Source organism: Carassius gibelio, chromosome B18, assembly GCF_023724105.1.
Source record: "Carassius gibelio isolate Cgi1373 ecotype wild population from Czech Republic chromosome B18, carGib1.2-hapl.c, whole genome shotgun sequence".
Taxonomy (NCBI): domain Eukaryota; kingdom Metazoa; phylum Chordata; class Actinopteri; order Cypriniformes; family Cyprinidae; genus Carassius; species Carassius gibelio.
In genome coordinates this window covers 27,392,603-27,408,882 of record NC_068413.1, presented here as the reverse complement: position 1 = coordinate 27,408,882, position 16,280 = coordinate 27,392,603, and the positions used below count along the sequence as shown (strand labels likewise).

Below are 16,280 nucleotides of genomic sequence, written 5' to 3'. Positions count from 1 at the left end.
CCGGACACCCTGTGGCGGGTTTCAAACCTAACCAGCAACTTACCACATGAGACTTTGCTAATAAAACAAAACTCATTTTTTTATGGTCCATCGAGCCGGATGAGACTTGCTGCAGACTTATAAGATGTCAACTCATGCAGATGATGAGCCAACTGGGCGTGTCAGAAGGAAGACTTCCCTTCCCAGCCGATATGGAGATTATGATCTTACCGGCTTCGTCTTACCAACGTTGCATCCAGAACCCGTGTCACCATACACTCAGATACCCTCCAACCTGTCAGACGAGGAGGGCGCGATGGCATTTAAGCTTCCTCAGATTCCAGATGATGAGTATCACAGCTCAGAAGAGTGGTCCGATAATGACCCAGGCAGGTCTGAGAACGCCTTGCTTAAGCAACGAAATCGCAATCTACGTTATGCAAATGAGAACATGCTTCACACTGTACAGGTGATGCAGATGGAAAGGGATGCATTGAAGCAGACAAATCAACAGTATGGTCAAGAGCTCTCGCAACTTAAGTGGCAGATGCAGCAGCTTCAGATTCAGGTCAGTCAACTACGACCTGTGGCTCAACCTCAACTTAAAAAAAACCCATTCCTGCACCGCGCCAAGGAAAAAACATGCAGTCAGCTGAGGGAAGTCTTAAGCCTGTGCCTGCACCACGTTCCAGAGGAGACCGCTTCTCAAGTCAGAAACAATCTTCAGCTTTGGCAGCAGTTCCTGGAGACAAAATTTACTCTCCCTATAACATGCCAAGTCCTCAGCCATTCAGTCAGGGGATCCCAGAGGAGGAAGAAAGCTACCACCAAGGACGTGGTTATTATCCTCCATACAACAAGGAGCAGGCAGACTCTACCCCTTATGATTCTGCCTGGCGTCACCAAATGCCCTATAGCTCATCGAGACAAGTGCCTCAATTCGGACCAGAGTCCATGTACAAAGGCCCTACTCCCACCATACCAGACTTTGTACATCCAAACCCAAGAGAGTTTTCACGTTTGAAGATTGCCTTAGAGAACATACTCCCTGCTAATGCCACAGAGAGGTTTAAGTTTCAGATTCTTACAGACCATCTCAAGCTAGAAGAGGTATTACTCATCGCTGATTCATACAGCCATTCACAAACCCCCTTCACAAAAACGATGGCTGCTCTGGACCTGCAGTACGGTCAGCCACACCAGCTTGCATTACAGCGAATAGCAGAACTTATGGATAGCCCAAACATCAACAGCAGTGACATAAAAGCTTTCAGACTGTTTGCACTCAAAGTTCGTTCACTGGTTGGTATGTTGGGGCAAATCGGAAGAAAGGGCACCTTTGAATTGCAGTGTGGATCCCATGTTTCCAGACTGCTGGAAAAATTACCACATGATCTCAAATCAAGTTTTCGCCGGTTTGCTCATCCACACCGTGTTCCAATTCCAACACTCTTGGACTTCTCTGAATGGTTGGAGTACGAAATTCAAGTACAGGAGGACACATCTAGATTTGTAACCAGCCAGCTTAGATGGCCTACTGCACGAACCAGAGAGGTAATCAAAGAACACAAGCCTCTTAATAAAAACACAAACATTCTGCTGAACACTGAGAAGACAACTCTTGAAATGCGTACCTCAGCTCCTACCATGAAAGCTGTTCCAAAACCCTACTGCCCCTATTGCGATCACACTAAGCACTCCTTGAATAACTGTTCAAATTTCAAGCAACTCACTACAGAGCAGAAGCGACAGTGGATCAGGGAGAACAACAGATGTTGGCGCTGCGGCAGGAGCCATCAAGCAACAGAATGCAGTCTGAAAATTCGCTGCAAGCAGTGTAATAATCGACATCTGCTAAGTCTTCATGACATTACAGTAAAAGGTGCTGAGAGCTCACAGACTGTGCCACCAAAAGCTGCTTCCACCTGCGACACCAATTCCTGTCTACTAAATACCATGAACGAGATTCTACTCATTCGAAAGCCTCCTGCCAGCCGAAAAGTCCTGCTCAAGATAAGTAAAGTAATACTCAGGAATGGAGAACACCAGATGACTGCCTACGCCATCCAGGGTGATGGGTCAGAAAGAACCATCCTTTTACACAGTGCCGCTCAGCAGCTTAGCCTCAAAGGTAAACCGGAAGACTTACCGCTCCGCACAGTCAGGCAAGAGCTCCAAGTCCTCAGTGGGGCAGTGGTGTCATTCTCTATCTCTCCACTGTCACAGCCCAAGAAGGTGTTCCACATTAAAGGTGCTTTTACGGCCCAGCAACTAAGCCTGGCTGAACATACCCATCCAGTAAAAGCTCTGAAGGAGAAATATCGACACCTGAGAGGTCTGCCGCTACGGCATTTAGAGACAGTCCATCCTGTGCTGCTCATCGGTTCCGACTACCCCCATCCCATTACTCCAGTGGAGCCAGTTCGTCTTGGACCACCAGGGGGGCCTGCTGCCATCAAGACACACCTTGGCTGGACATTACAAGGGCCTGTGCCACCCCTCAAGTGTGACATGAATGAACAGCACTGTTTCTTCACCTCAGTTTCATCTTCTGAGAAAGATCTCTACAAGAACGTTGAAAGACTGTGGGAAATGGATGTGCTGCCTTGGCGCAGCGAAAAGACCAGCACCAGATCCAAACAAGACCAGGAGGCTATAAAGCTCCTTGACACCAAGACAGTCAGAGTGGAGGTAGATGGGACCAAGAGATATGCCACTCCTCTTTTATGGGTAAAATGCCGCAGCTCAAAGCACCCAAAGAGGCAGTGATTTCACAGCTGAGAGCTACTGAAAAGAGACTGGCTAAAAATCCAAACCAAGCAGCTGCATACACAGCAGAGCTTCATAAACTGGAACAAGCAGGTTATGTAGTTAAGCTGGATCAGCATGATGAAAAGGACTCTGCCCATTCATGGTACATCCCACACCATATGGTCCACCACAATGGGAAAAACAGAGTAGTTTTTAATTGCTCCTTCCATTATCAGGGCCAAAATCTGAACGACCTGTTGCTCCCGGGACCAGTTCTGGGGCCTTCTTTACTCGCCGTTTTACTCCGATTCCGGGAACACTCCATTGCAGTCAGCAGTGACATACGTGGGATGTTCCACCAGGTCCGGTTGCTCCCAGAAGACAGACCATTGTTACGTTTTCTCTGGCGAGACCTCAAGGTACAAGAACAACCCAGAGTTTTTGAGTGGCAAGTCCTTCCTTTTGGGACCACCTGCAGTCCCTGTTGCGCAGTGTATGCCCTTCAAAGGCATGTCTCAGATCACAGTGAACCTGGAGAAGATGTCAGACATTCTGTCATGAAGTCCTTTTATGTCGACAGCTGTCTTCAGAGCTTCACTTCGACAGAAGAAGCCAAAACCTTTGTCGACAGAATCTGGGCCCTATTGGCAGATGGTGGTTTTGAATTGAGACAGTGGTCTAGTAACCAGCCGTTAACTATAAGCCACCTGCCCACAGAGTTGAAATCAGCCAGTGCTGATCTCTGGATCTCTCACGGCAAAACAGACACACAAGAATCTGCCCTGGGACTGATTTGGAACCAACAAACAGACACCATTTCCTACAGATATCGTCCCACAGAAAATGCTGAGATCACTATGCGTAATATCTACAGAACATTGGCTAGTCAGTATGATCCCCTGGGTTACCTGATTCCATACACCACCAGGGCTAAGCTCATAGTCCAACGCTTGTGGGACAAAAAGAGGGACTGGGATGATCCAAACCTTCCCCCTGATCTATTACAAACTTGGACAGAGTGGGAAGCAGAGTTAGCTTCTTTACCGTACATTGCCTTCCCAAGATCTTATACCAGTCCAGCTAAAGACAAAGAAACAAGTCAGCGGGACATACACATCTTTTGTGATGCCTCTGAACGAGCATATGGTTCAGTGGCCTAAGGACGGAAGACCAGCAGGGAGATGTGGAAGTATCGTTTCTTACAGCAAGATCCAAAGTGGCACCAAAGAAGCAGCAGTCCATTCCCCGCCTAGAGCTCTGTGCGGCGTTAACTGGTGCTCAACTGGCCAAAGTTGTAAGCACTGAGTTAACCTTGCCTATTCATCACATCACCTTATGGACTGACTCAACCACCGTACTTACCTGGCTCAAATCTGAGTCTTGTAGATTCAAAGTCTTTGTCGGCACCCAGGTGGCAGAGATCCAAGATATCACGGATCAGCACTCATGGAGATTTGTGCCCTCTTCCAGTAACCCAGCTGATGACATCACACGGGGACAGACATTGAATGAGCTTGGTCCAGGTAGCCACTGGTACCAGGGACCATCATTCTTAAAACACCCTCAGAGTCTGTGGCCTGAAACACCATCTCCAATGAAGGAAGAGGGAGACGAGTTGCGCCAGACTAGGTTAAACACACTTACATGCTTTACTATCAGCACCTCAGTCACTAACCTTGATCAGTATAAAACATTCCAAGAGCTGATAGAGTCCACAGCTTCCCATGGGGCGGCCACTGGCAGCCTGACAGCCAGTACCTACAAAGATGCTGAAGTCACTCTCCTACAACAATCACAACAGGAGTCTTTCACTTCAGACATTGAACAGTTAAGAGCTGGTAAACCTCTCGCTCATAACAGTCGCTTAAAAGCATTAGCACCTGAAATTGACAGTGAGACCCAACTGATTCGAGTTGGAGGTCGCCTACGTCACAGTACCAACCTTGAGCGAGACACAGTACATCCCATCGTTCTTGACGCTAAGCATCCAATTACACAGCTCATCATACAAAGTTATGATGCGAAACTCCACCACCCAGGGTATGAGAGAGTGTTTGCTGAACTCCGACGCAAGTACTGGATTCTCCGCGGTAGGGAAGCTGTAAAGCATTTTCAAAGAAGCTGTGTAGAGTGCCAAAAATGGAGAAAGAATCCAGATATCCCCAAAATGGCAGACCTACCTCCAGCCAGACTACGTTTATTCCGGCCTGCGTTCTACTCCACAGGTGTGGACTGTTTCGGTCCTTATGCTGTCAAGGTCGGTAGGAGGACTGAAAAGAAATGGGGTATCATTTTTAAGTGCCTAACCACTCGAGCAGTGTATATTGATGTCCTACCCAACCTTGATGCTGACTCTTTCCTCATGGCCCTCAGACGTTTCACTGCCAGACGTGGAACCCCCTTTCAACTCATTTCAGATCAAGGTACCAATTTTAAAGGAGGAGAAAGGGAACTCAGGGAAGCCTTTGCAGCTCTTGCCCCTGAACTTCAGGCACAGTTAGCCAGACAAAAGATTAAATTCCGTTTCAACCCCCCAAATGCTCCTCACTTTGGAGGTTGCTGGGAACGAGAAATTCGTTCTCTTAAGCAGGCACTGACAGCCACCATTGGAGCTCAGTCAGTAACCTTTGAAGTGCTACAAACAGTGTTAGTTGAAATTGAGGGAATTCTAAACTCAAAACCCTTGGGCTATACTTCATCTGATATTGCAGACCCAGACCCCATCACTCCAAACTCCCTTTTGATGGGGCGGCCAGATTCCTCACTACCTCCAGTGGTATACACGGAGTCAGAAATCATAAGCAGGCGGCGGTGGCGTCACAGCCAAGTCCTCGCTGACCACTTCTGGAAGCACTTCTTGAAGTTTTACCTTCCTGGACTTCAGACTCGTCAGAAGTGGCAAAATGACACATCAGACAATCAAGTTGGCAACACAGTGATGATCGTTGACCCACAGTTACCCAGAGCGCTTTGGCCAGTGGGACGAGTGTCAGAAATATTCCCTGGGGCTGATGGCAGAGTGAGGACAGTTAATATTAAGGTGGGCAGAAAGACATACACACGCCCAGTGGCACGTATTATACGATTACCTAGCATCCCTGAGTAATGTAACACTGTACACCATTCTGTAACTTAGAGGCCTTTTCATAATTATACAGATTCTGTCCCCAGAATCTGGGGGCGGCTGTTAAAAAGGCCATTATAGCGTTAAGGATAATGAATCTTCTGATCCTATCTCTCTCTCTCTTTTACCGAGACTGATTGACACACAGGCAGCCAATCAGCATTCGCTGATCCACGTGCAGGCAAATATCCCACCCACAGCGCTTAGTGTGAAGTTGAGAGTGAGTCCATCGGAGCGCTGATGCAGATGCAAAACTTTAACATTGCATGTTAGATATAGCTCCACTCATTTTACGGGTTGTGCGTCAATGTAAAGTAAGTGTGATATATCTTATCTTTCAAACAATCGTGTGTGTGTGTGATATGGTTGACTTGGCTGTCTATTACTTTTCGCTGTCTGATATGCTGTAATTGTTATGCTAATGCTTACATATTGTTAACATGTCTTTAGCGCAATGTTGCACTATATATTTACATATAACCTTTATTCATAGTTGCCTGTGTTAATTTTATCTATTTACATTTCACTTGTGTTTCGATGTAGTTTGTTTATTAGTGCTCATTATTGAGATATTCTAAAGCTGTGAACAACTTAATGGGCATGAGCACGGGGCATGTCCAGACAGAGCACCTCTGATAGGATATGCAACAGATAAATCTGTTTACTCTTTAATTCTATGTATATGGTATAGCAAGTTTGTTTTCTTTAATTTATTAACATGTTTAATCGTTAATTTCACTGAATATTCATCATGTGTATTCATGTTTACTCTTCATTTGTGTTTTATAGAAAAACCACAGAAACCTTTATTGTTGTTGTGGTGACAAATAAACGGGTTATTCCCATATTATCCATCTTTGACCACGTCTCTTACCGGACAACCTGTGGCGGGTTTCAAACCTAACCAGCAACTTACCACATGAGACTTTGCTAATAAAACAAAACTCATTTTTTTAGTGTCAATAATGCAAAATGACAGTTAAAGGCAGTTCATCATTGAATCCAGTGATGTCATCATCTTAGTTCAGTTTAAATAGAGTCTGTGCAATCATTTGCAATCAAGACAAGGTCTTTACAGGGGATCTGTATCTGGGGGCTCTAGATGTCCTGGTCTCCACTGTCTTTTAGGGCTGTAGAGGTCCTTTCTAGGTACTGATCCACCATCTGGTCTGAAAACGTACTGGATCCGGGTGACTGCAGTGACCCTCTAACTTGGATACAGACTAGATCTGGTGGCTACGGTGACATCAGAATAATAGAGAAACAGACTTATATTAGCGTAGATGCCATTCTTCTAATGATGCAGCAAGTACATCAGGTGTTATGGGAAGTATTTCCAGTTCCGGTTAACCTAATTAATGCAATCCTTTAATGGATTTGGATATTGAAGCACATTAGTGTGTTATGTGTAAAACAGGTTAAAGAGATGGGTCTTTAATCTAGATTTAAACTGCAAGAGTGTGTCTGCCTTCCGAACAATGTTAGGTAGGTGTTTAGGTGCCAAATAAGAAAAAAGGATCTGCCCCCCGCAGTTGATTTTGGTATTCTAGGTATTGTCAAATTTCCCGAGTTTTGAGAATGCAGCAGATGTGAAGGATTATAATCTAACAAAAGCTCATTCAAATACTGAGGTGCTAAACCATGCAGGGCTTTATACATAACAAACAGTATATTACAATCTATACGATGTTTGATAGGGAGCCAGTGCAGTGTTGACAGGACAGGGCTAATTATGTTCATACTTCCTGGTTCTAGTATGAACTCTTGCTGCTGCATTTTGGACTAACTGTAGTATGTTTACTAAGTGTGCAGAATAACCACCTAATAAAGCATTACAATAATCTAACTTTGAAGTCATAAATGGATGGATTAACATTTCTGCATTTGACATTGAGATCATAGGCCATATTTTATATATATTTTTGAGATGAAAAAAAAAAATGCAGTTATACAAATGCTAGAAATGTGGCTTTCTAAGGAAAGATTGCTATCAAATAGCACACACATGTTCCTATCTGATGACAAAGAATTGACAGAGCAGCCATCAAGTCTTAGACAGTGTTCTAGGTTATTAAATGCAGAGTTTTAGGTCCTATAATTAACACCCCCGTTTTTTTCTTCTTCAGAATTTAGCAGTAAGAAATTATCGACTATGCATTCCATTAGTTTTTCAAATTGGTGTGTTTTGCAATAGAACACAAAGAAATATAGAGCTGAGTATCATCAGCATAACAGTGAAAGCTAACACCGTGTTTCCTGATGATATCTCCCAAGGGTAAAATGTAAAACGTGAAGAGTAATGGCCCTAGTACTGAGCCTTGAGGTACTCCATACTGCACTTGTGAGCGATATGATACCTCTCCATTCACTGCTATTAATTGATGGTGATCATATAATTAAGATTTAAACCATGCTAATGAACTTCCATTAACACCAAGAAAGTGTTCTAGTCTATGCAAAAGAATGTTGTGGTCAATAGTGTCGAACGCAGCACTAAGATCCAATAGCACTAACAGAGAGATGATAAGAGCAAGTCATTTGTAACTCTAAGGAGAGCTATCTCAGTACTATGACACGGTCTTAATCCTGACTGGGTTAAATTGTTACTCTTAAATTGGTTTGGGCGTATTTAGTATTTTCTAGTCTCTATAGTGTGATATCTAGGTGAAAGAGTCTGAGAATCAACTGTCTTCTGTGACGTGAGGCGGCAAGCAGACGGTTGGTTTAGCCAGTCTGCCTGCTTCCTGACCTGGGCCTCAGTTAGTCAAGTATAAACTGTAAGACTATGTGCCATATTTCTAGAGAGAACAGCGGCACCACCTTAGGAAGGATGAAGACCATCTCTATCAACAGGTCAGGTCTGCCCCAAAAGCTCGTCCAATTGTCTATGAAACCTATTATTCTGCGGACACCACTTAACAAAAAACTAAATCCAACACAAATAGGTTTTGTAAAACTAAGCTAAGTAAAACTTACCTATCAAGATGAAACAACACAACCTTGGCATCTGCTTCCAGGCCATACCACAACTTGAGTTCTCTCCACCACAGGAAAGCTGCTTCGATATTTATGTGGGTCCTACCTCTTGCTTTATCATAACCCTTCTTTTTAATGTTTTGTTACTCTGATACTTTTCTTTTTTTCATATCTATCTATTTATAGTTGATCTGCTAATATTTGTCCTGTGCACTCAAATTGAGTGCTCTTTTCGCTCTCTATCATTTCAAGACACGTCTACTTACTGATGATTGGCTACAAGTGTGTTTTGGGACTTGGTCTGACACTGTGGACAATTTTTTTTTTAAATATTGCTAAGTGCACCTTTAACGTAAGGAATGCATAAACGGTGGTTAATTGTGTTTGAGTTGAACAACTTGGTAATAATTAACGTCATTATTTAATATGCACTAATACAATACAAAGTTCTCTCTCTCTCTCTCTCTCTCTATATATATATATATATATATATATATATATATATATATATATATATATATATATATATATATATTAGTGGTGGGCCGTTATCGGCGTTAACGTGCTGCGTTAACGCGAGACTCTTATCGTGCGATAAAAAAAATATCGCCGTTAATCTATTCTCAAAGTTGGGTTGGGAGCTGGGTCTATACTAAGCAAGCTATGATGACTTTCACCTTGATATTATATATAACCGACTGACTGAGGCCAGCCTAAAAAGATGCTCAGGACAGTTGACGGGCCACTGCTGCGCATCGTCACGAAAGCTTAAATTTTTCACATGTTTTTACGCCTTACCGCTTGTCAATTTTAACATTAAAGCATCCAAACACAAGACGCGGAAAAGCTAAATGGAGTAGCTGGTTACTGGTGTTCAGTGCGCACGAGAGAGAGAGAGAGAGAGAGAGAGAGAGAGAGAGAGAGAGAGAGAGAGAGAGCCGCGTATCACGGACAGCGACACTGAACCGAGCTCTCTTCTGCGAAGAGAAAGGCGTCTCAAAACACTTGAACATCGAATTTGCTTATTTTTGCTCTTGTGCCGACAAATACATACAAAATATGTCAAAATATCCAATCCAATCCGCTTTATTTATATAGCACAGTTTAAATAACACAAGGTTTCCAAAGTGCTGTACACCACAACAATAAAAAACACAATAGGATAAAAAAGATAAACACAATAAAATAAGAGTAATAGAATAAGATAAAAACAACATGAAATTATAGAAATAAAATCAAATAAGATAAATAAATAAAATGCACTGCACACACAACACATTTAAATCACATTAATCACGATTACCTGGTATTAAAAGCCAGAGTAAAGAGATGAGTTTTGAGCAGTGATTTAAAATGAGACAGTGAGGAGACTTGTCTGATGTGTAATGGCAATACATTCCATAGTTTTGGAGCTGCAACAGCAAAAGCTCTTTCTCCTCTGAGTTTTAGCCTAGTTCTAGGCACTGTCAGGAGCAGCTGGTCAGCTGACCTGCGAGAGCGGCTGGGAATGTAGGGGTGCAGCAACTTGGCGAGATACGGTGGGGCAAGGCCATTCAAGGCTTTAAAAGCAAATAAGAGTAGTTTAAATTGAATCCTAAAATGCACAGGCAGCCAGTGGAGTAAAGCTAAAATAGGTGAAATGTGCTCATACTTTCTTGTGCCAGTTAAAAGACGAGCAGCAGCATTTTGAACCAGTTGCAGACGGGCAATGGAGGACCCATAAAAATATCCACCTTGGAAATTATGCTCGAAAAAACTGTCAGTTATTTCTTAAGTGAAAGTAAACAGTTGAGGAAAAAAATGGGATGTGTATTATATCGGATGTGTTCATTGTCTCCTAAAGTGACCGCGCATAATTTAGCTACTGGCTGCTGTAATGTTAATCCAAGAAAATGAAAGAAAATCACTCACTGCTCTTTACTTTGTAGTTTTAACAGTCAAACCAAAATTATTCAGACACCAGGTATAATTTTTGATATATATAGCAAAACTGTAATAATGTGAGAAATGTTGAAGGTGTCTGAATAAATGTAGGTTTGATTGTATATTTCATTTTTACATTGAAGACTATCCAGTGCTATTTTACATTTAATTATTTGGTTTCTGTACCTTGACACCTACAAACTTGAAAAAAATTTTAACACTGGTGTGAAATAGGCGTAAGGTTGTTTGCACCTTGTGCAATGTGGAATTAGTTTACAGCTTTTTCAAGCACTTTGTGATGTATTTTGGAAAAAGGAGATGAGCTCCTTTTCTAATGCACCACCTAGCTTGATAAACCCCTTCTCAAAGACTTACTGTTTCAATTTTATTTGGATAACACAAATATTCTGAATGCCTTCGGCATAATTCGAATGAGCCATTTTAATCTAGATTAATTTCAAGATCACAGTGAGATTAATCTAGATTAAAAAAAAAAAATCTATGCCCACCACTAATATATATATATATATATATATACACACACATACATAAATATAAAGAGAATTTACTAACTGAGCTCTGGAATGGCCCGAACCTAGGGTACCCCCCAAAAAGCAAATGTACAAGAGGACAGCTGCCAGTTTAAAGAACGTCCCCCCAAGAATAGCATAGAGTGCTGGCGGGGGCTGATTTGATTTTCTGAGAAGTTGTCTCGTTGGCAGGCCAGAAGGGCCTGCGTACTCCGGTGGGAGCGACTTAGGCATTGGAAGAGTAGGCCCTACCGGCTGCAGGTAGTGGACTACGTGGTTGTTGGCGCACGGTCGGTAGGGCTCGAGCCGATGCTAAAAGGGAGCTTGTGGTGTTGGAACGGTGAGCCCTACCGGCCGATGAGGAGGAGCAGCGTGGTTGTGGTGCCCGACTGGGAGGACCCGGTAACATGATTTTGTAACATGATTTTGATGTGCCATTTACATGGTAATGCAATGTCTGATTTTAAAATGGGTTTTAAAGGATGAATTTTGAGAATTTATGTTTTCAAGTGATATATAACTTCTGATGATTTCTAAAATGTGATAGAGAAAAAGGCAACGAGGAAGTCTTTTTTTTTTAAACAAAGGTCAAAACTCCTTTGTAATGTAGATTTCTGAGGGTGCACTCTTCTCATAAATTATTCTATTACTTTTCCTACATAATTTTTAACAAAAAATATTGGTACAATATATATTTGGGAGTCTTAGACCTTTCCAACGATATATAGTTGGTCAGGATTAGATTAGATTTGATTGTAATATAGTATAGTAAACGTAGGCGTCCCGTATACGGGACGGGTGACAATTAACAGGTTAATAAAAGTCGTAGGGCAACGTTGACAAGTTTATTTTCTCCTGGATGTGTGAGCTTCACGATTTCCGATGTGTGTGTGTGTCAGTAAGCAGCTCATTATTAATAATAATTAATAATAATTCCTTACATTTATATAGCGCTTTTCTAGACACTCAAAGCGCTTACATAGTGAGGGGGTATCTCCTCATCCACCACCAGTGTGCAGCATCCACCTGGATGATGCGACGGCAGCCATAGTGCGCCAGAACGCCCACCACACACCAGCTTACTGGTGGATAGGAGACAGAGTGATGAAGCCAATCAGCAGATTTGGGGATTGTTAGGAGGCCATGATGGTCAGAGGCCAATGGGCGAATTGAGCCAGGATGCCGAGGTCACACATCTACTCTTTTCGAAAGACATCCTGGGATTTTTAATGACCACGGAGAGTCAGGACTTCGGTTTAACGTCTCATCCGAAGGACGGTGCTTGTTGACAGTATAGTGTCCCCATCACTACACTGGGGCGCTAGGACCCACACAGACCACAGGGTGAGCACCCCCTGCTGGCCTCACTAGCACCTCTTCCAGCAGCAACCTAGTTTTCTCAGAGGTCTCCCATCCAGGTACTGACCAGGCTCAGCCCCTGCATAGCTTCAGTGGGCAACAGGTTCTTGGGCTCCAGGGTGATATGGCTGCCGATTAATACAGAACGATAATTAAAGGCTCTAATGCACACCAGTATATGTGTGCATTGTAAGAGCTAGACGACGAATGATATGACGTGTGACGGCATAGTAGTGATGTCCCAATCCTTACTGTGCATGCACACTGTCGGCGTCAAATTGGGCGGAAGTCATTAATTTTCAATGTAAGCCGGCCTCGCAGCGGCGAGGGGCAACACGACTTGGCCGTTGAGAGCGTCGAGGAGAGTTGAAATCAAGACAACTTTATGGTAATGAGCTAAGACGCGGTTGGGCAGCAAACAATCGGAACATAGAAGTCTTTATAGGATTTCAGAGAATGCAGCTCCGACCACATTAGTTCCCAGGCACAATAGAGATCAGGTTGATTATTGCTGTTTCGGGTTTGCAATAATCTATGATGTGTCCCTGTTTGCATACAGGGACATAAAAAATTAATTAAAAGTGATACGTGGACAATGAGTTGCTGATGTGCAGTAACGTTATAGGATTAATAATCTGATGATTTAATAAATAATAGCACTCTAGTCCCAGTTTACTTTTAAACAAATTTCCCAGATTATACTTACATTAAGTTATGTTCATACTTGATTATAATTTCTTAAGTAGCATTTTCAATGCAAGACTTTTACTTGGATTAGAGTATTTTGCATTAGAGTATGGGGAAGTTGTGGCCTAATGGTTAGAGGGTTGGACTCCCAATCGAAGGGTTGTGGGTTCTAGTCTCGGGCCGGATGGAATTGTGGGTGGGGGGAGTGCATGTACAGTTCTCTCTTCACCTTCAATACCATGACTTAGGTGCCCTTGAGCAAGGCATCGAACCCCCCAACTGCTCCCCGGGCGCCGCAGCATAAATGGGTGCCCACTGCTCCGGGTGTGTGCTCACAGTGTGTGTGTGTGTGTTCACTGCTCTGTGTGTGTGCATTTCGGATGGGTTAAATGCAGAGCACAAATTCTGAGTATGGGTCACCATACTTGGCTGAATGTCACTTCACTTTCACTTTCACTTTCACTTTTTACAGTGCTTTATACATTATTAGGTAAAGGATCTTAATACTTTGTCCACAACAATATTTAATGAGGTTAACCTATAACATTACCCTCCTTGGGTTAGGCCAGGCATACACTGTGCGATTTCTGTGCGATATCGGCAAGGTACCAACTGTACGATCAGATCGCATGCGATGTATAGCCAAAGCTCACAATTATTATGCGCTCACTGTACAGTCCGATGGTTGAGTTGTCGGTCGGGAGAGGTTAATCGTGTCTCGTTTCCCCTTGTACACTACACGACAAATGACGCACAACAATGCTGAAAATTGTCCCAACCCGAAAAAGAGTCGCACGAGTCAGAATTCAGCTAGAAATCGGATGAAAATCACACAGTGTATGCCCGGCATGATCAGTGTATGATCAACAAGCCTGTTTGCTTTGCTGCCACTTTAAATACAACATAAGCATTTGATCTATGTCAGAACGTCTGAGCGCTCGAGAATCTTTCTGCACCATCATGAGCAGAGCGGACAGAGCTATTTTGGACACTCTTGATGCCGGCATTGTGAACACACAGTTAGGGGAATATTTTCTCCCCTACCTCTGGACACTCTGTTTTAAGGGACATGGGGAATGGGTAGGCGGAGGGGTAGGGGAAGGGGTATAAAATAGAATTTGGAGTGGGCCTTAATGCACAGCCCTATTTTGACATCGGCTCGTCAGCAATGACTCGCAACATGATTCAACAGATACACTTATTACATCATATTATACATTTATTATTATTTAACATTCGTGTTTGTCATTCCTGAAACGATATATGTGGACTTTGGTCCTCTTAAACAAAAATATTTTCTCCAAATTGTGAATGTATTATGTAGAGAAACCAAGCAAAGGGCGCTCTCCTAACGGCACATTACAGTAGACCAAAATTACTGAGCAGGGCTGGCTTATCTTAAACCAGGAAGTGATCGTGCATATGGTCAATTCAAGCAACAGCAAAATACAATGTAGTACATAGAACTTTTATTACCAAAATTAATGAAAAAATACACCAAGTTTATACTTAATATAAAATAACAAATAACTTGCACCAAGTTCAGGTATCAGTTTGTTTACCTGAACTTTGTGCAAGTTATTTTTGTGTTATTATATATATATAACACAGTTTATATAAATAAAAATCATCAAATACTGTGGAACGAAATAAATAAGAAACAAATGTTTTTTTTTACTTCCAATATCACTAAAGGTAAATGGCAGAAGTTAACAGGCTTTTCAAAATCCAAGATATCTTTCAAATTGCCACTTTTTGCATGTCTTGAAACTTTGCTGACATCGTCTTGGCAAGTGGGGAAGTGCCATAAACCAGTGTTGCATCTTCACACCAGTAAAACCGTCAAAACAGTCTATCAAAGCAACTCTAATATGCATCATAGAAGTAACACTGATGATGTTCCAGGAAATCCCTAAAATGGATAAAGACATCTATCGTTGTAACTGAATAAAAAGCTGATATAACATTAAACATTTTGAAAGATGAAATGTAAGGAAAATAAACACTTGCCTGCAACAATATATGGTCTATCTGTGTTCTTCAAGCCATCTCAGGTATATTTGTACACCATTTCTAATCACATAGCTTTTATTTTGTTGTAGAATATATTTTCTGCCTCATTCTGTAATAAGAAGCTACATCAGATCACAAAAGGACGTTTTTTCTTTTTTTTCAAACACTCGACTGATGTTGTGAAGTAAAAACAAGTGATAATGTTCTCTTTTGTTTGACAACAAGTTTAGACAGGCTTATCATTGCATATATTACAAAGGAAGATGTTCAGTGTGTGTCGCTTTTTCAACTGTTAGGGGGGAGGCTTTTCCTCATCTTAGCACGTGAACTCACGGACACACACACACATAGAGAGAGAGAGAGAGAGAGAGAGAGAGAGAGAGAGAGAGAGAGAGACAGACAATTCTGAGAGAAACAAAACACAGAATCAGAATGAGCTTTATTGCCAAGTATGTTTACACATAAGAGGAATTTGTTTTCTTGACAGAAGCTCCACAGTGCAACAGAATGACAGCAACAGAACAAAAAATAAAAGAATAAAAAATACAAACAAGTAGGTAAGGAATGACAATATACAAATTGACAATTGTATGGTAGGTATATTGCAATAAGCAGTTATGTATTTACAGGTATACTGTGTGCAAAAATGTAAGTGTACACTAAGTATGTGTTAGATAAATAAGTGTATGTGAATATAAATATAAATAGTGTAGTGTGTTCCACAGTTATTATCAAGTGTTCATTAGATGGATTGCCTGAGGGAATAAACTGTTCCCGTGTCTGGTCATTCTGGTGCTCAGTGCTCTGCAGCGTCGACCAGACGACAACAGTTCAAAGAGGGAGTGTGCTGGATGTGAGGGCCCTTTTGCTAATTCTGGATAAGTACAGTTCTGGAATAGAAGGGTGGGTTCTACCAATGATTTGCTCAGCAGTCCGGA

The 16,280-nt window shown here is 42.3% G+C and overlaps 1 protein-coding gene across 13 annotated transcripts in view; it reads right to left on the bottom strand.

Annotated features, from left to right (window-relative positions):
* The window catches only part of def8 (differentially expressed in FDCP 8 homolog), a 179,906-nt gene that overhangs the window by 78,660 nt on the left and 84,966 nt on the right, over window positions 1-16,280 (bottom strand). The window lies entirely within an intron of this gene.